An 18948-nucleotide genomic window follows, 5' to 3' on the forward strand; every position below is an offset into this window, starting at 1 on the left:
TTCATTTTATCATGATGGGAGTGAAGACTAGCCCCATCAGCTTCTGCTCTAGGAATCCCTGGAGCATCATGAAATACATGATGATTTTAAATCTGATCATGGCCTTAATCTGTCTCCTGAACATGATGAGTATCTTCTCAAGAGTTTACACATATAAAACGAAAAATGCTTAATATATATGGAAAAAAAAGCATCCTATCCCTTAACTTTATAGAAATTTACAGAATTGCAGAATGAAAAATATATCTTTGATTTTTTAAATCTTCTCCCAACTTCAGAAAAATTGCATAGACTCCCTCTGCACAAATACATTTTCACTAGTCAAAAGAAACAGTGGAATATAAATAAAAATGCTTTGTGATTGATTAAAAGGAAAATGAAAAACACTTAAAATTATTATCTTTTATTAAAAAGAAACAAACAAAGACAGTAAAATAGGCAGTAATTTCCCTTTAGCATGTTGATGGCAGAAGCAGAAAAGATTTAGGAGAGAAACTGTTGGAGTAATTGTTAGTTGGAGTTGTTCTAATTGATTGAAACTTTGCCTGAGTGTTTACAAATTTGGTGGGTAGCTACCAGACAAAGCTACAATTTCAAACCTCCTGGTTCTCCCATGTGAGAGAAAACACACAGAAGGCAACTGCAGATTAATTCCCAGTTCTGCAGCTGAAAGGAAAAGCTGCTGCACGTGGTACCTTCTGCACCTGCCTGTGCCTACCTCTGGCCTTAGGCATTTAGCAAAAGCATGTTGATAAACAGGCTTTGCTGGGTGTGAACTGTGCTCATTCTAGGAATCACTAGAACCCAAATCTGATTTTCTCCATGCTGTTGGTCACATTTTTGTTTACATATCTTCTGTCTAAGTCATTGACAACATGCAGTTTATTTAAGGGAGTTTGGTCAACTGTACTAATAAACAAGTTCCTAGGAACAGATGAAGTGTCTGTTAGCTGGCTAAGAAAGATATGGCTAATATTTGCTTGACTTAAATGCAGATTTAAGGACATTAAAATATGTGACAGTATGTAGACCTTTTTAACATGGTAACCTTACCAATAGCAGAACCAGCAATAAACATTTTTAAACACAACTAAATATGGAAGTGGTATATAACTGCAGACAGGCCAATGGAAATTTGAGGTACATTTGCTCCAACATGATATTTTGTGCTAGTAGCAAAATCTACAAGGTAAGAACAAAGGAAGTATTGAGAGAGGTGTCTGATAGAATAACTCTGCAGAACAAGCAGGGAAGATATTTGGTGAAAACAGAACAAATTCTGTCCATCCCCAAACAGAACAACTATGTCAAAAGCAGATGAGATCACCGCCTTTACTTTGCAGAAAGCGTTGAGCAGAACAAAATGAGTAAGGAAAATGGAGAAATAAAAACATCCATACTTGGGCCACAGCTTTCCTCATCAAAATGCTCTAAATCCTGGCCACCTCCATCTTGGTGACTGGGCACCTTAGACCTTAACTGGAGGTGTGTAGGATTGTTCACCTTCAGCTGACTTAGTATAAAAATGTCAAGGATTAACTGTTTTCATATGTGCTACTAATGATTACATTGACCATGTGTACTGCCAATAAACGTCAGTCCAGTAAAGTGTTGGATTGAAACTGATTTATCAGTTTTTTAAGCACTTGTATCAGAAAGTTTTTTATAAAATGCTATATACAAATGTATTCAGTCTGTGGCACAGGCAGTCTCTCTATCTTGTCAGTTTACTCTGTAGTGGAAGAATTGTTTCTCAATGTGCATTCATAGTGTGCAAAAAGCTTTTCTCTGCTCATGCTTTTCAGTGCTTCTGTAGCACAATTAAATAAAAATTATTTATTATTGTATTAAGAGACTACTGAAATCTCACCCAATGAAATTATTTTGTAGATTTGAATTTCATTATAAGAGCAAATAAATAGCTCCTGTTAAACACATCTACAAAGACCTAAATGCTTCATTATAAGAAGTCTTTAAGACGGAGTTTTATTCCTCTTCTGACTTTTTTTTCCATTTTGATTATATATTATACTCTGTCAACAGCAATAAAGTACATGAATGTGTTTTAACTGCGCTGCAGATATCAGCATATGGGTATATTTAGCAAATCCAATAACACTTCACCACTCATTCTCAGAACATTTAAAAGTGTTCAAAAGTGTGAAGATAAACCCCCCTGAAAGAGCCTCTTGGCTCTAGTGGTGCTTAGTAGCAGTTCTTCAGCAGTTTCAGGAAGCATGGTCCTTGTAGTTTTCAGATCAATTTGTCCAATGAAATTCTGAAAATTAGATTTTAAAGAGTCACGTATAAAAGATTGAAAAGATCAAGTCAATTTTCAAATTTTTAAATCGTAATGTTATATATATTTTGGAATCTGTACAAAAGGTGAAATCAGTGCTGAACACTTTAAATCCATTGTGTCCAAATAAGAGACAGCTTCATCTACATATTTCCCCTGGGAAAGAGCAGTCAGCAGGTAAGGTGTTGATGGAGACTGCGTGGGGAAGAGCCTGGCATATCTGTAGATGTGTCTTCTGACATTACAGAATGCAGAGTGGGTGAAAGGAGGCATGAAAAAGGGACTGGTGACTCCCCAGCGCAATCCCACCTCCTCCTGAACCCTTGCTTGCAAGTTCTGGCAGCACAATGCTGTTGAAAGGGCATTAGCTGAACACAGATGGTCTCTGAGAAGGCGTTTGTCCAGCCCTCTCTGATCTGAGTGGAAGCTGCATGATGTAAACTGTATCTTCCAGAATTAGTCCAGTTTCTGATGTGACTGATTCTTGATCCAGTCTCTGGTTATATAATGGGATGGATTCTGGATTCAGAGATACAGGCACTAAGTTACAGACAGTCACAAACACACTTAAAGGTCCCATTCAAATAAAATGCATAGGTACAGCTTTAAATCAAACACTCAGTTGAGATGAAATTCCTTACCATGAAACTTCTTAAGTCTGTGTCTAATATTAAACAACTGCTTAAATATTTGGCCAAATATAGATTGATTACTTGCATTGGCATGTAAGCTTTGCTGCAAAAAGCACTTGTAGAAAGAAAAGACAAAACAATTATTTCCCACAGAGTTAATGTGCCATGATTTGCTTCTGAGAATATTTGTCTAGATCCTGAAGGTAGGAGAGGCCTTTTTCGGTCTACTGAAAAATGAAACAAATATCTCTGTTCTAGTAGGGACTAGAGTTTATCATTATGAAAGAGCATAAGAATGAGGGAAATGACTAGAGAACACATGCTTGACTAGAGATCTCCGTATGTTGAGTTCAGTTAGGCCCCTTCTGTTTCCTCTGTCAGTTCTTGTCTTACCCTATGTTGTAGAAGAGCCGCAGGTGGGGAGGCGAGGAGGCACGGCAGCAAAAGGATGCACAGCAGGCAGTCTGCAGTTCTCCAGAGGTTTATTGTAAGGTGCATCGGGGAAGGTCCAGGGAAGGAGAGACGGGGCGGAGAGGCGAGGACAGGAGCGGGGTCTGGAGCTCCGGAGGCTGCAAGCTGTCGGCAGCAGTTGGTCTCAAAAGGCTCTGAGCACCCAGTGGCATGGGGTTTTAAGGGGAGGGAGAGAGGGCGTGGTTTGGCACACAGGCCAACCGGGAAAGCCTATGGCTTTCCATAGGGAAGAGGGACAGGGGTATCAACCAATGATTACAAAGGAGGGGAGGATACATAAGTCAAACCAACCAATGCTGTACAACTTCAGAGGGGAACAAAGAGGAACAGTCTAGAAGTAACTCATATATGGAAAAGGGGCGGGGGAGGTGTCTGGGCCAATGATCTTCTCAGCTGGCGCATACATTGCCAGAGGGGCTCATGGGCTGATCTTCCTGTCACCATGACAGCACAGGCTGTCTCTGCCCCCATGGTCGGCCCTCTGGCTTGCAACTTGGAGGCATAGACCTCCACAACCCTATGTACTTTTCCTTCTATTTCCTCATTTTTAACTATGTAAGTGCTCTTATTTTGTCCTTTCCAGTCTTACAATTGGTAGCTACTTTTTAATTTCTTTCCCAGACCTTTCACAGCAATTTTTCTCTGAATCTGTGCCAAATTACTTACACTCTCCACTCTATATTTCATTTTTTTCCTTGTCATTTCCAACCAATGTCTGGCCTACTTCTGTTCCAGCAATTCTCTCTGTCCATAATAAGAAAACAAAAAAACCCCACGTATCATGTGCCTAAACACTGATCCCTGATCCGCAAAACTGCTTAACAGCCACCAAGCCCCCAGAGGCAGTTTGATTGTTCCTCATCCCTGCTCATTCTTTTGAGGGCAGTATGCAGGCATAGTTCGAGCCACAGCAAATGCCAAGGATATTCTCCACTTGCAGAAAAAAGCAAGGTCAGACCAGTTTGATTCTCATGTCCTGCAATCATTCAGGATTGTGACTCTGACCCCTCAAACACCCCCATGCACCCTCATGACAGAGATCAGGGAATGCTGATTGGTTATCATACAGTCCATACATGATTTGAGTTCTGAACTCACCAAATATATATTTATATTTTACAGTACCGTAGGATTTTGGCAGTACATGGGTCTGAGAGAGGTCCCAGGGGAAAGCTGTTTGTATATTTGAACACTCTGCTTTAGAAAGTGTGTTGTTGCTGTGAACCTGTCTCTGCCACTCGGTCTCAAGTGAGAAGTCATCCTCAAAGTGTTTTACATGTAGATTTATTCAAAGGACATACAAGGATTGGCTTTGGAAATACCTCCAGTTTCCTCAGCTGCATCCCCTATGCTGGCACCCTTAACAGGAGGGATGTGCCAGAGGCTCTCCAGAGAGTGGCTTGGAGCAAGCTGCCTCACTGGTGCCTTGAAAGAGAAGTCCCTCACAGTGGTCAAAACTAGTCACCCTAATGTTAACACAACTGTAGGTAGATCTTTCACTGAACAGGTCCTGCCATCTGACTGTGAGGTTTCAATCAGACCTACCAGAGCACAGCTCTGCAATAGAGACAGAAAAGCAACAGTGAAATTGCACTGATGCTTATTTAAGGGTGTGAAGCTGGTTATTGGTGGAAACTTAATCTGTGTGTAGACCACCTTCCTTTTCTTGTCAAAGCCTAAAAAAGAGCTTAAAAAAGAGCTTATCTTCCACTGAAGACCCTCAAGTCTTATTATTTTTGTTTCAGTAAGGATTACCTGAAATAGCAGAATTGGTTGTCAAGGAGTCTTTATTTACTACATTTAAAGATAGCAGCTATTTAACCAATATCTGTCATTAGTAGTCAAACACACACACACACACACACACAGAGTGGGTTTTGAAGTTATCTCTTTAAGCCTGACTGAAGCTTTAGTATTTCCCTGTTATGATTTTCTCTAACTCAGCCTTATTTTATCAGTTTACCTATTATTGTTATGAATTTTCGCAGATGAAGCATGATTGCCCACTTCTCCTAATTTCTAATTTTTCACCCTAAAGTTGCAATCACAAAGGCAAAATTCACCGGTTTAATTTGAATGAACATCCTTATAGATTCAGGACACATTTATGCTCCCAAATGCCTTAGGATTGTACCTAAATGTATAAAAAGCACCAGTAGATGGCTCTGTAGTTCCTGAATTATGAGCAAGGAAACGAGGGAGGCTTTGACAGCTTTGACTTTTGCGAGTAAATTTGATTTGGTGACACCAACGACAGGAATAAACTTCATGCCGACTTGCTGAAATGGGACACTTCCATTTGTTATGCCACACCGTTTCAAAATGGCCCGTCTGTCCTCGACTCACATCGACCTTGAAGACTTCTGAGGGAGCAACAGGAGTGCTGTTGTCCTGTACAGGCAGTGGCTCCAAATAAATCAGCAGCAGGATGACACCCAGCTTATGGGAGAGGGCAGAATTACTGAGCATCGCCATGTGCTGCTCGTGGCACAGTGATAAACATGAAGGTGGGGAGGCTGCTACAGATGCCAGAGCCCAGTGGTGTTGTCCCTTGGTAAAAGGGATTAAAACTGAGCATAGTGGAACATATGCTTGCACTGAAATTAACTACCAAGCACTCAGAAAAGGTTGTTTCTGTTTTACTTAAAAATAAATCAGACTGAGAATGGGAAAGAGAAAAGTAGGAAGGAAATGCACTATATATATAAAAAAAAAAAAATCTGCTTTTATAAATCAAGGAATTTAATATTTTTTTTACAAGCAATTTAGAGGAAGTAGAAGGATTTCCTCTCTGCACAACCCTCATTCCTGAGCTCAGGACCTGGGTGGGCTTTCAAAGGAGATTTTAATCATGCTTGAGTGCTCTGACACAGGTCAGCAGGGTCCCCAGTGTATTCCTCCGCAGTTTAAACTCCTTTGAATATGTGCAAAACTTACAGCAGGAAAAGGGGATTTTGGAAATTTATATGTAGGTCTCTGCACCCAGTATAAATGTTGGCTGTATCTAAATGTGAATTAATTTATCTAAATTACAAGCACGGGAATAGTGGGAAACTCTCCAGAGTTTGAGAATTAGCAGGGAGCAATTAAATTTCTAACAAAGCAAAGCAGTTGCATCTGTACCAACTGAGATGGTTATCTGTGTGCTTTAACCAAATCCAAACCCATATGAAAACAATATAAGAATTTTAGGTGGACTGTGTTCTGCAACAGGACATACAGAACTGGCATGTTGAGACTTAATAAACCAGAACAAATTAAATTTATAAATTTTAGTTTTCCCCTTAAAGTAGATCTTCTACATAAAAGATATTTAATTTCATACTTCATAATGAAAAATGTTATTAGTAAACTCCCAGAAAAATTGTCCTAACTGTATTTCTGAGGGAAATGCATTTTACAGACATTTTCCAGATAGTGTGTTTCAATGGCACATAGATAATGTCTCTGCAATTTAACTGCTTTAAAAACAGATGGAAGCTGTTTTAAAAAGAGAGACACATACATTTTATGTAAATGGCAAAAATTTGCAAGGATGTTGATATTCAAGTGTCAACAGGAAAAATCAACATTAAACATTATGTGTTTATGTCAGTAACTCCCCCTCCAGCCCTAACTATTCTATGATTCTGTAAGCAAAATAAGGATCTGCTATGCTTTTTTATAAATCCCTGATATTGTCTAAGCACCTTAATAGCTTCCCTTGCCATTGGCAATGATTTCCAGAGTAAGGAAAGTAAGATTACAATAGAGAAAATTCATCTAGCATTATACTTTATTTCACTGCTGAGAAGCTGCGTATGGAGAGGACATTGCATTTATATAATGCAGTAAATTTCTGTGACCTTTTACTTCCCTAGAAAAGGCTAAAATATCTCACAGAATTCAGCATTAAGCACTGGTATTATCTTGGAAACAATGCTCTTTAAGTAGTCTGAGGCACAAATATTAATATGTTTTATAATGTACAAATGCAGTCATATTTACCTGGATAAAAGACAAACCTGAGTTTAAGGCAACCCATACCTTCTATATTTGTAAAGCCCAAAATATATTCTAAATTTCCCATATTAATGACAATTAAATACATTCGGCTTCTATTGGGAATAATATTACTAGGTTAAGCTATCTTGAATTACATTACATTCCCTAGCTAAGTGAGCTAAGGCAGTCCTGATGGAATAGCTAAAGTGTGGCAAAGTGCTTCCCTGATAGCTACATTCAACTTCTACCCTATGGTAAGTCTGAGATAATTCAATTGCAATTTGTGAGTACAACATGACCTTTGGACTCAAATGCCTAAAGAATTGTGGGAGACAAAGCACTCTCAGGTTCAAGCAAAGTGCTTGGTTGCATATGGTGGTTATCTTATTATTTGGTAATACTACTTTATTAGCAAAATTTGATTTCACCAAACTTTGACATTTTCATCCTCATTTTGTCACATCAGATTGGTATGTCTCCGAAACTAGACTGCTTCTGAACTTCCAGCTTTAACTGGCATCACAGAACTGACAGAGGCTGATGGATTGATGCTCCTTCATTTCAGATTTACAGAATGATCCTTATCCCCTTTTCTGTCCTGGATCAGAAGGATATTTGAAGACTGCAGACATATTATACTTCATGATCAGAATTCAAAGTTTTACCTAAAAAGTCTTGAGACTAGTCTCAGAAACCTAGAGGGAGAGAACAGATCAAGTAACCCAAATATAGTACAGAATAAAAAAAATATTACTCTATTACACTCTACAGCACATTGGCCTAGATTATTTCAGGGGTTTTTTGGTTTTTTTTTGTGTTATTGCTTGTTTGTTGTTGGTTGGTTGGTTTGTTTTGGTTTTTTTCCCCAATCTATCTACTGTTGGGAAGTGCCTATATATGTATTCAGTTTTTATTCTAAGCACCAGCAGATTACCACAATGTGAATTATATGATTCATATTAGGTGGGATAAATGCAATAATTTTACTAAAGTTAAGAGAAAAACCCTAGCGTACTGAATTTACAGTAAGTCCTTGCAAGTCTTCTCTGCAAGATGCAATATCAAGACCAGATTTTTTCAGGGCTCTGAATGATTACACTTAAAGCCACTTAACCATATTGATATAATAACTGTGAAGTCAAAGCATGGATGCTTATATAGTGTACACTTAATATAAAAAATGTGTAATATATATCTGATTAAAACTTATATATATAATGTCCACTATAGATATAGAGGAATGAGAAAAAATTATATGGTCTAAATGGAGACTTTCCAAATGTTTTGGGAAGTGTTTGTGGATACGAAAAAGAACATTGGAAAGTACTGTTGTCAATGTGCATAGACATACTCATGCACAAGCTGACTGTTATGTATTAGGAGATTATTTGCCCTGACTGGTCCATGGTTTTAGTGTGCGTTTTTGGTTTTTTTTTAAACAGGAAAGATTTGAAGGTTGAAATTTTCCTTCTTCCAAAAGTGGCTATACCCTTATCCTCTATCAAGCAAGACTGGAAAGAACTGAAAGCAGATGGTATAATGTAACCAGAGTGAGAGATGAAGCAAATACTTCATAAAGGATAGTGAGAAAGCCGTTCTGTCTGCATCATGCCAGGACACTTCTCAGCCCACGTCCATGCTATAATTAGGTATCACATGGCATCCATGGCTAGTAATGCTTTCAGACAACAAGCTCAGAATGATTTAGAACAAAATTTAGAAAATGTACAGGTTGAAAATGACATCTTTTTTTTCTGGCACATTAGGGAATCTTTATTTGAAAAATGTTTTGATATATGTTTTTAAAAGCTTTTAAATGTATAAACATAAAATAGCATAAAGTCATAAATATCTAGTCATGTTCCTTAAAATGTATCTATTTTTCACTGCTATGTCCATGTGCTCTACTTTAAATAAAGCAAGTTCATGTGGTATACATCTCTTAAGACCATTAGTGATGGCAATTTTGGGGGATACATCAGCCTTTCCCTATAAAAGTTCTCTGTAGAAGTTCTTTAGGGAATGCTCCTATTTCTGTAAATGAAAAACTAAAAGATTCTCTATGGAACTGGTTGTATCACTGACCAAATGAAGAAAGCCACAGAATCCACAAACCCTGCTTGGCAGGAGTGGCTAATAACAACATATCCCTTTATGAGCCAGAAAGAATGATATTCCCTATCCAGACCTCTCCAACAAGGATTATTTTATTGATTTCAGAAAGCTGAGTGAATTGAATGTCACAAATAAATACGTTATTAACATGCAACAGCCTCAAAAAATGTAGGTGTAGATCAAGTCTCCAATATTTGCTCAGCTGAAGTCTGCTTTGGCACCTTACCGAGAGCCCAGAGGTCGCATTTAATTTACATAAAGTAGATCAGATCTCCTTCCCTCTCATCTGTTTAAAGGCAGGATGAGATTCACAGATTCATTTATTCAAGCAGATGTTTAGACAAATATATACAGGGAAGTCCTTGGGTGATGGATAATGGAGTACTCTAACAGATCAAAATAATATGACCTTGAAATACAGGGATTTTGCCTTTCTTTAGGAACAGGTATTCCAACAGTGATTAGGTGTATTGCTTTCATTTCGTTTTCTATCCACTGTTGAAAACACTGTTATCTTACTTTCTCTCAGAAAAAAAATCAATGAATCTGGAACCTCTGAATTAGGAATGAAAAACCTCTCACATATTAATCAAACACTCCAATGCTCTAGTGGCCACCTTTACTAGAGACTCTTCCTCTTGTCCACCTGGGTTGAGGTTATCTCGCTCCGGGGAGACAGCAGGACCCCGAAAACCTCACGGAAACGGGGTCCCTGCTGAGATCTCCCACGCTGAACTGGCGGAACGGAGCTGGGAAGCCGCGGGAGGCGGGCATGGGCTGATTCTCTGAGGGAGGAGAACAGGAGACGAGGCAATTAGAAGATGCAGACGCTGAGCTTTAGGAATCCAAGGTTTATTAGGTGCAGCAGGGAGGCACGGGATGTGTGGAGTCGGGGAAGGGTCACAGGGGAGCAGAACGGGGCAGGGTTCCCAAAGCGCAGAGCCCAGAGCAGAAGCGAACACGGGGTTAAAAGGGATAGACGGAGGGGAGGGATTTGGAGAGGATAACCAACCGGGACGCAGGGGATACAGAATGGACAGAGGAGCCAGGGAATTGGGGTGCAGGGGGGGAGGCTACAGAACTTCAAAAACCAATAATAAACCGCACGTAGAGGAACATTCTGGCTATTAACTCTAAAAGGATGAAGAGGAGGAGAGATTCAAAACCCAATACTTTCGTTCCCTGGTCCATATTTATGAAGCTAGTCTCAAGATGTCTTGGGGGGAGCACTTTTTTGTCACCCTGACCTGAAGGTTTCTTCAGACCCATGGGACTTCATCAGCTGGTTCAGCCTCCAAGCTCATCTGGGTTAACCGCACTGCTGCATTGGGCTTTGGTGGAGAGACTTGATTATGAAGACTATCAATCCATTTGACAGCAAAAAGCATATTGAAACCCACTGTAAACTGTCACCAGTACGAATTAAGGGGAGAAATAAGGACAGCAAAACCAAATAATTCAGTAACAGTATAGGCAGAGTTCCTTGAAGAAATAAGTGCAATTTTTATATGAGCTTTTAATGAATGGTAACTGTTTTGTAAGTTTAACTGATAACAAACTGATCATTCATTTTTAAAAGGGATCTGAAAAGAATTGATATTGTAGAAAAATGTTCTTTTAAAAATGATGGTTTTGATTGTTCCTGACTCCTAAAATAAATAACACAGTTTCTTGAAAATACATTATTTTATATTTATTAATGGATTAAACACTCATAAGAGATATTGCATTCCTTGTACGAAACTAAATAATTGAATCCTTGCTTTAAGTAAACTGCTGAACACAACATTAATTATTAATTAGGAATCAGCTGAACCTAGGATTAATTATAGAGCAGCTGCTGCTGCAGATCCAAGATCAAGTGTCTGCTCTTGAGTGAGCAAGGATACTTGCTGTGGGAATTCAGGGTGAGAAATTCTTCTGTGTTACTAAGGTGAATCATTTGAAGATCTCCCCAGAAAATACTTTGGGAAATGTCAAATGACAGCTCTAGTAAGAGCCTATCAATGCTAACCCAGATTTAATAAAGGGGTTGGGAGGCAGATGAGGAGTTGGTGTAACAGTAAGAGTGTGTCTCTTCATGAGGACCAAAACAGCCCTGGAGTACTCTAGTGCAATTTATCCAGCCATGCTGAAAGAGATAAGGAATGCTTCCTAGTAGCAGACAACAGTTATTTGAAGTAATTGCATGTCCAAAACAACTTCTATTCAAAACCACACGAGCACTATGAGGGCTTTTTTTATCTTAAGGTTTACCAAAGCGGTGTCGAATAACCAACCACAATTCACTACAGGAGAATGTCAACAGCTTGTAAAGCTCCACAGGAGGAAATCACAGACCCATAGACAGCTACCCTATCTTAAAAGCAGCAGACACAGCACTTAAAAATAAATGCAGAATGCAGAGCCTTAAGGAAAAAAAAAATTATCCTTCTCTATGTCTAGTAAACACCGCACCATATAAAAGTGTGCTTAAAGTTCCTATAGCTGGAGATCTTAATAAGAATTTCTTTTCTTAAATCTGTCTTCCTTCTTGATTATATTTTTAATGAGGACATTAAAAGACCAATCTGGTAAAGTTTGTGATAAATTTTTTTAATGGAAATTATTCAAAAAAGAGGATCACAGCAGTTTTTGCTTGGGCAATTTGATACAAATGTCTGTGAGGGTTTATGTTTAAGACTTACAAAATATGTATCTGCATGTATTTTATTCTCAGAAGAGGGAGGCAAACCTGGAACAGTTAAAAATCTGATGCAATTCAGAATTATTTTCTTACTGTAGAATTGAAACTTTTGGCTACCACAGAACCAACTGGGACCAAACCAGCAAGAAATAGATTTGGCCACTGTGTAGGTTTCAGTGCACTTTTCAAACAATGCTAAGTCGAGAGCTACTACACAGGTGGCAACTGAAACAAAGTAAGATGAGTATTCCAAAGTGACTGCAAGAGCAATGCAGATGGGATAGTATGAGGTTAAATTGAATGAGTGAAGGTTAGCCAAAATACCTGCAAAGGAGGAGGCAAAATAAATTTTAAGCTCCTCCTTATATGTTTACAACATCCAGAGTACTTTCCTTACTGTCTTTGCTGAAATCTATACAATTTAACACCTTTTGGCTCTGCATAGTGAATAGAAAGTCTTAAAATTAAAGAGAAGGTTTAATTCACTCATGATCTCTGCATAAAACAATATCAGTTTTGGATATAGTGATATTAGCCCCTGCTCTCTGTTTTTAAGAGCAGATCAAAGCATTTCAACTAGATTTAGTGTTTCTCTTGGGAAGGAAGAAGAAATTTTATGTTTGGAGACCTAGGAAAAGAATCAGATATGTGAATTCTTCTTGAAACTGCACAGGAAGACACAGACTGCTAACCCAAAACTGGAAAACTTAATGAAAAAATATTCTTCTTGGTGCCACAGAATCCCTTTATAGGCTTATTTGTTTGCTTGCAATGGTAGCTACTATATAGTACTTCATAAAATTACATCTGTTGTATGATTTCTCATCATCTACAATAGCTTATTTTCATCAGTAGTAGGATTGCTGCTGTATACCTAAATTTCTTTTCTCAGCCCTGTTGACTTAAATATTTCTTCTCAAAGAAGAAAGAAGTGCAAAGGCTCTTTCATTTCCTTTCCGAAGAACAACGTGAATGGCATGGAGGTGATGGATAGATGGTCTAAAAGGCTCTCACAGCCCTGGGACTCAGATCCTCTGCTGTTAGGAAGTATCAAAGCCCTGTGAGGAACTTCTCCCTTGAATTCAGAGAGGATTGAAGATTTCACTCATGGAGACAATTGGCATAAAATCCCAACGGAAAATTATTTTTGTCTGATATATTACAACGCATTTTAGCATTTTGCAAAATTGTAATTCAGATTTCTAGTGTAATTTATAGGTTTAGATTATTCAGTAAAGCAAAGGTTTTGGTGTTATGCAGTATATTTGTCACTGCATTTATTTCTGTGTGCTTTATTACCTTCTCATAGAATCTGTGTGTTTTGTCAATTTGAAGTATAATACATCTATCTTTGAAAAGAGAGAGTGTATATGAAAATTTGCAATAAAGTGATTTATACAAGATATCTGTGGTAATTTTTGACTGTAAAATCAAATATAGTATTGGATGAAAAATATTTGATCTTGATAATATTTTGATCTTGATAATATTTGATAATATTGATATTTTCAATAATTTTGAAACTGTCACTACCTCCAAACATTCTGCTGACTTATCTTTCATTAATTTGCATATCTCTGTCTAACATTGGAAAGAAAACCACTTCTTTAGGATAAACCTGTTAGAGATTTACAAATAAATCAGCTCTAAGCAGCTGCAAAATAAATTTGCATTTGCTGTGATTTCAAAGCAAGAAAGAACATGGTAAAAATAAATAATAAGAGTAACAATAGCAATAATGCTAGTGTTAATAAAAATAAACATCATAATAAAAATATTTACTTGCCTTCCAGTAGAACATGTATATTCCAATGACAACTCATGAAGTACTGAATTAGACAGTACTTGAACACAACAGGACAATATCTGAACATAATAAGATAAGATTCAATTTTCACAAGTGTCCTAGGTTTCAATATAAATGTATTTATTCTATTACCACCTCCACAAGCTGTTAAAGCAGGTGGGCACTGGTTGTTATCTCCTGCTATGACTCACCCCTGATAACAGACAATGGGCCATCAAGAACCAGCCCATGACTCATGGAATTATCTCATCCTGTTGTGAGATGCTCCACCCAGGAGGGAGGAGCCAAGCATTCCCACCTGGATATAACCTGGCCTTGGAACTGCCCAAGTCAGCCCTGTCTACTGGGTTCCCAGAGGACAAGAGCTACCACTGGACCTTCAGGAGAAGACCAGACCTTCCACAAGATCACTGCTTCAATTGAGCTACTTCACTTGGACTGCTACCACCACCCTAACAAGGTGTCAGGTTGTATCTAATTCTGTCAGTTATTTTTTGTTGTATTATTGCATTTTAAAAAAATTTTTCCTATTAAATTTTAATCCTGACTTGTGATCTCCCACTGGTTTGTTTTCAAACTAATACAACAAGCATCCAAAGCTAAGTTCAACCAAAAACTGGGCAGTTGTATATAATAGGGCTGAAATGGCATTTAAGAGTCAGAGCCTTACGTATACTTGCTGTCTATTACTGGAGGATCCTAAGTTTTCTATATGTCCACTAGTTTTTAATCAGGAAGTAAAAGAGAGACCCATTTTCATTTCCTTTAGTTTCATATACAGAAGCACATTAACTGTGGCAGTGCAGAGACAGGTGGTATACTTGTGCTTCAAAACAGAATAGACAAGCATTTGCCTATTTAGCAAAGTGATATTATAAGTACCATATGAAAAAATTTCTGAATTTATGAACAAAAGTCTGGAAGGAGAAGCGGAAAACTTGCTAGCAAATTTTGCTTTAAAATGATGTTAATACTGATTCATCTTTCTGAGGAGTGATTCCAGAAATTTGCACAGGCTCTGGAGTGGCAGAGTTCAGTTTTCCCATCAAGATTTAGAAGACTGAAAGTTACATTTCTTCAGCTTCCACAATAGCGTTGTAAAACAACAACAAATGGATTAATTATTGTTCTTGGGCATAAGACCACCAAGAATTTTTCTTTTGAACTCCAGCATACAGCCTCACCTCTTCCCCCAACATTGACAACTGGACATCAGGAATAGAGAATAAAATGTTCTTGGTTTGTGTTTAGGACACACACCAAGGAGAGGGAGAATCTGAAATCTGTTCTCTGTGCTGAGGATTGCCAAATGCATTTTCAAAGAAAACATACATTTGGCAAAATATGTAAATGCTCTGAGCTGGGAAAAGGGCACAAATATCTGCTTCCAAGTACATCCAGTAGAACAGAGAAACAGGATCTCAACTGATCATACTGCTTTGTGTTTTCAGACCTAAAATTTTGATTGAATTTCTTCACTGTGACACCCCTCTGACTGAAATGGGGATAACTTGATTATGTACACTGAGCCAGTGATGAAAGCACACAAAGACTGTTGCTCTTTACACCTATGGCCTTCCTAATTGGATATAAACATCTGAATCTCTGGCTTCCAGAGCTCTTGAAAAGACTTTAAACCCCAGATGACTGTGATAGGAATTGTGTCCCTGCATTAAAGGTCCCTCTAAAAACTAGATAATAATTCTAACTGGGAGACTTGCACTTAAAAATCTCACTTTTATGCGAAGTATTAAAACTGTGCGATAAAATGTCATATTTTCTTCCCTCTTTCGTGGAAAAAATCAGTAAAAGAAAAAGTAAAAAAACTAATGTGCTAAATTAATAAACTTGGCAGATAATAAATTTGTAGGCATGGGATTGCGATTAAAGTGGAACTTTAAAAATTATTTTCTTTATCGGCAACATTTTGTTTTATTTTTACTTTCTGTTTCAGATTCATCTAGCTGCAAAACTGAAGATTTTGGATTCCCTCTGTAAGTGAATAAATTACTGCTGAGCTCTCAAGGAGCTGTGGCTTCTGAAAGGGTGAAAATCTGGTAGACCAGCTGCCAGAAAGCAGTCTCAACAGAGGTGAATTGGCAAGTAATCAGAAAAATTTTGAGAATTTAATCAAAAGTGACTTATCTCTATGAAAATCCCCTAATTTGATGAATAAGCAAAGTCTAGTGACCCTCAAACCCAGTTACTTCGTTTGTCCATGGCATTCTCCTTGTACAAGTGGTTCTGTGACAAGTAGTTGCTAAGAGAACTACATAAAAGAGAAAATCATCTCATTCCTTGTACTTGCCAGGTATGTGAGAAAGCATGTTGCTCTGCTGCATGGGGGATATTGGAAACAGAAATTCTCTCAACCTCCTGGCCAGAACCAGGCTCTAACCACAGCTTTCACAACATGAACCACACACTTCCATTGCTTGGTGTGAATGTGTCAAGAAAAAAAAGAATGTTAAGTATCTCAGACAACCAGTACATCTGGCTTTTATCCTGCTCACTGCCTCACTCAGGAAGGAATATGGTTATTTTTAAATCTAAGGTCCATGTGTTGAGCCAAATGAACATTATTCTCCAGCTGATTCAAAGATGATAGGAAAAGATTTTAAATGCTTTGAATTGTATGGGCTTATTTATCATCTGCTAAATTCTCTCCCCCAAAAAATCAAAGTCCTCATTTTTTTCTTCAAGCACTCATTATAGCTTTGGTCACCATATAAAAGCCTAAAAAAAGCCCACCCCAAAACATGTACTGGAATACAAATATTCTTCGTTACCAGCTCATTGACATTTTATGAAACCTAATTTATTAATTGATTGGGACTTTTCAAGCAGCTGTAACATTCAAACAGTTGAATACAATTCCCATCATGATGATGTAACTAAATTATGTCCAACATTCCCAAAACTGTACTTGATTGGTTGTCCAGCAGCTCATTCTGCGACCATAGTTTCTTTTGCTTTTCATCTCTTCTACTCAAATTTTTGGGTGTGGGTTTTTTCAAGCTGTAGTTACTATTGAAAATAATTTCTTAAACAGCATTCGGGAATGGGTATATTATTTCAGTGGACACTCTGAAACCACAATTACCCAGACTTTTTTGTAGGTGTAGCAATCAAGTCACTGATAACCCCATGTCCTGCAGCTTCCAAAGATACTACTTCCCCCTGAATTGACTGTGAATACTCATTTGCAGTTAATTACATGTTGTGGGATTCACTTGGATATATGTTCATATACTTTTGCCAGTCTATTTAGTGAATGACTCTAAAGAAAAGGTGGCATTTATAGTCTTCTTTAAACAGACAAAAATTTTCTTCATCTAGGAATATTTTGTGCATTTACAAAATAAGGCTTGGTCAGCACTTTGAATAGCTGAAACATTTAAGAATTTGACTAACTATTTTAAATATGTACACTTTAGAGGATATCAGTACTTAAGTATAGAAAGCTGTAGTGATTCAATTGTTCCTTCTTATTTCTTGACAATTTTGGTTAGTGTTCAGTTTTTCATCTAGTCTCAACAGTGTTATTAACAACAGCAGATATAATGGAGAGACCTCATAGTACAGTGAGTAAAGATCTTCTTTAAACACAATTTTAGCAAAATAAACTGAGACAATTATATTCATGCTATTTAAATGGTTGTAAAATTTAATGTGTTTAACAATTCTTTCTCAGGCTGCCCAGGTGGGATTTTCAAGTTAAAAAATCAGATGAAAGCAAAATGCAGTATACGAATTGGAAGCCAGGGGTAAAATAAAGAGTCAAAAAATATGAGCTCTATTTGTACTTTTTATTGTGGGGAAAGTATGTTTCTACTAACTTTACCACTGTTTGAAAACTCCACATCAGGGATATTTTCTTTTTTTCCTTGTTTTGTTTTGATTTTTGTTCTTTTTTTCCTGTGAAATTATAAACAGAGTCAGCAGCATGTAAATGCTTTGCCCTCTGTTAATCTGAGATTAAATCTGTGGCAGTTTGCCTCTTCAATAATATATAGATTTACAATATATATTGTTAAGCCCATTAACTTGTCATTAAATAATTAGCCACATCTGTATCAGACATCTGATGTTGGTTATCAAAATTTGTTGCTTAAATTCAGCCTTTTTATTCCCCTCTTTCTGGTCTTTGTTGACCTATTGGTCATGTCTTTTTTATGTTAGTCTTTCACGTACATCAGAAGACTAGGATTTTTATTTTAATGTTGCATATTATCCCTTCTGGTTTTCAACAGTGGTCCCACTTATTTAAATGAAAACATGTGAGCTCTTTTTGGGAAAGAAGAGAAACAAATCAATGCAGCAAGAAGCTAATGAACTTTTTTTTATGTGTTTGAATATGCTATTCATTTCTGTGATCCTAATGATCAGATCCTCAGCTCAAGGTAAATCCCTTTCTGGTACTCTAGTTGTGCACAGGGCATATGAACTCAAACTGAAGGAGCACATGGAGGTTTTTTCTTCTCATGCAAATCCCCTTCTGGTGTTAATACCCAACTAGTATTAATCCTGAACTCCTAGTCTCCATCATAGTGTGGGGCAGTTTTGGCCCCAGCCAGGATGAACCTTTTTGTCCCCTTTACTGCTGTTCCTTCTTGCTCCCTCTCCTGTTTCGAGCCCAAGCCCTGCAGAATTGTGCAGGGGACTCTCAAATCTCAATAATGGAAGGGATATCCTTGTCCTACTGAGAACAAGCCGATTTCTACATGCACTGGTTTCTCATGTACAGCTGTACTTGAGGTTGCTTCACAAAAATAGTTATGGTCACCTACCTTGTTCACACACTGGTACAAGGGAAAGACTTTCACCGATAACTCCTAGGTGAGCCTAGTTAATAAATTAAGTAATAAGAATAGGAAACACACAATGTGCAAAAGAATTGGGTTGCTTCTGAGTCTGTGAATGCTGGATGGCAAGCTGAGAAGGGATTCACTTG

The sequence above is a fragment of the Lichenostomus cassidix genome, chromosome 5, assembly GCF_008360975.1.
Source record: "Lichenostomus cassidix isolate B80296 chromosome 5, HeHo_3.0, whole genome shotgun sequence".
In the NCBI taxonomy this organism is placed as follows: domain Eukaryota; kingdom Metazoa; phylum Chordata; class Aves; order Passeriformes; family Meliphagidae; genus Lichenostomus; species Lichenostomus cassidix.